At 40.4% G+C, this 2,250-nt stretch overlaps 1 pseudogene; it reads right to left on the bottom strand.

Moving 5' to 3' along the window:
* Positions 1-236: 236 nt before the first annotated feature.
* On the bottom strand, positions 237-762 carry LOC106734449 (peptidyl-prolyl cis-trans isomerase A pseudogene; annotated as a pseudogene).
* Positions 763-2,250: the final 1,488 nt, after the last annotated feature.

The raw sequence follows: 2,250 nt of genomic DNA, 5'->3' as shown, positions 1-2,250 counted from the left end.
TCAACTTTTTTTCTTTCTTTCTTTTTATTTTTTTGCTTACTTAGTTTTTATTTCATAACCATAAACTTAACTTTGCAATTCAGCTAGATCTGGAGGGGAATAAGAAAAATATGGAACCCAAAGAACTGCAGCAAGAGCATAGGTTACAGGACACAGTGAACAGATGGGGTGGAGGAGTGCTCCCCTGAGCTACAGAAGGAATAGTCTAGTGGTTAAGAGAAAGCAAGTCAAATTCATTAGAGTTGTCTGCATTCGGCAATGGTGGTCTTCTTTCTGGTCTTGCTATTCTTGGACCCAAAGTGCTCCATGGCTTCCATGATATTCATCCCCTCTTTCACCTTGCCAAAGACCACATGCTTGCCATCGCATCACTCAGTCTTAGCAGTGCAGATGAAAAACTAGAACTGTTTGTATTGGGTCCAGCATTTGCCATGGACAAGATGCCAGGACCTGTGTGTCTCGGGATGAAGTTCTCATCATTGAATTTCTCATCATAGGTGGACTTGCCACCAGTACCGTTATGGCATGTGAATCGCCACCCTGACATATAAACCCTGGAATAATTCTGTGAAAGCAGAAAACCTTATAACCAAATCCTTTCTCTCCAGTGCTCAAAGCACAAAAGTTTTCTGCTGTCTTTAGAACTTTATCTGCAAACAGTTCGAAGGAGACGCAGCCCGAGGGCTCACCATCAACAGCGATGTCGAAGAACACATGGAGTTGACCATGGTCAAGGGCGAGAGACTCGGGCTGTGATCCCATATATGAGATCATGCATCTTTATGTGCCTGGTTTACTCATATTTTACTTAGCATAATATTGTCTAAGTTCACCCCTATTATTGCAAAAATACGATTTTTTCTTTTCTTTTTTTTTAAGGCTGACTAGCATTTTAAAATGTGTGTATACATACCATATTTTCTTTTTCTTGCATTGGAGACAGACACAGGTTGATGCTCCATCTTGGCTACTGTGAATAAAGCCACAACGAACTTGAGAGTGCAGATATCTTTTTGAGAGATGTATTTCAGTTCTTTTGGGTACATACACTAAAGTGGGAATCCTGGATCATATGGTCATTCTATTTTTAATTTTTTGATGAATCAACAGTTTCCTATAATTGTTGTATTAATTTATATTCCTGTCATGATGTGTTCATTTATTGTCACTTCTCCCTATCAAAATTCTGGTTTTATGACATCGGAATGAATCTGTTTTCTAACTCCTATTTTCCTAGTGCCTGACACATTACAGGTGCTCAGAACTTAGTTAGTGGGTAATAAATGAGATCATGCAAGTGGTTATAAATTACTTTCTTGGACCAGCCAGTGGCATGGTGGTTAGGGTGGCTGTATCCCACATAACTGACTGTGCAGTTCAAGTTCCAGGCCCAGCAGCTTGAAAAACACATCCAACTCGTGTGCATGCATATCCCAAATCCTGAAAAGAGAGAGAAATGGAGGAAAAGGGATTGCAGTATGACCATTCCTCATGGGACGCGCTTTCTCTCTCCCTCTCTCCATAGTAAGTACACATGCTCCCTGACAAGTTAAAAAGAAATTATTTTCTCTTTCTGAAAAATGTTTTTACTTATGCCCTTGCTGTTACCATCCTAGCTACCTCTCCACCTGCTATGACCAGTCTCCTTCCATCTTGACTTAGAAGTGTGTTTGTGTCTTACTCGGAAGATTCTTCAGACAATGACAGACAATGACGGTTTAATTCTCAGAGCTCTGAGAATATTTGCCCTCAAACCACACAACCTTCCTTCTGTACAAGAGAATTTCAGGATGTTTCTTCCTCTCCTTTTGAAGCTTTCTTTCTTTTGCTGTTTAAAAGGTTTTTGCCATAGGGCATGTGAGTTTGCTGGAGAGAGACAGAGAGACAGTGAGAGGGAAAGTGAGAAATCAGCTTCCAGGGTGACTGTGGGAGGATTGTGACCACATGTACATGTGCTTGGGATCTTTCTCAAACCACCAGGTTCGGGACTCAAATCCTGGGGTCAGCCATTTGGGATCAGCTGCCTTAACCTCCAGGTCATGGAGTGGACCCAGTACACTTATTTTTAAAATTTAATTTTACATAATTCTGTAAATTCCTATATTTACCAACCAGATTTACAAACCATAAAAATGTTCTCTTTGAATTCTAGGGCCCACTCCCTGTCATTTCACATCTAATGAAAACTAACGTTTAGAGAAGTTAAAAACTTGACCTTCGTAGCTGGAGACTATTTCAGTTTGAGACAGT

The sequence above is a fragment of the Tupaia chinensis genome, unplaced genomic scaffold, assembly GCF_000334495.1.
Source record: "Tupaia chinensis unplaced genomic scaffold, TupChi_1.0 Scaffold000117_2, whole genome shotgun sequence".
NCBI lineage: Eukaryota > Metazoa > Chordata > Mammalia > Scandentia > Tupaiidae > Tupaia > Tupaia belangeri.
This window is presented reverse-complemented; position numbering and strand designations above follow the sequence as displayed.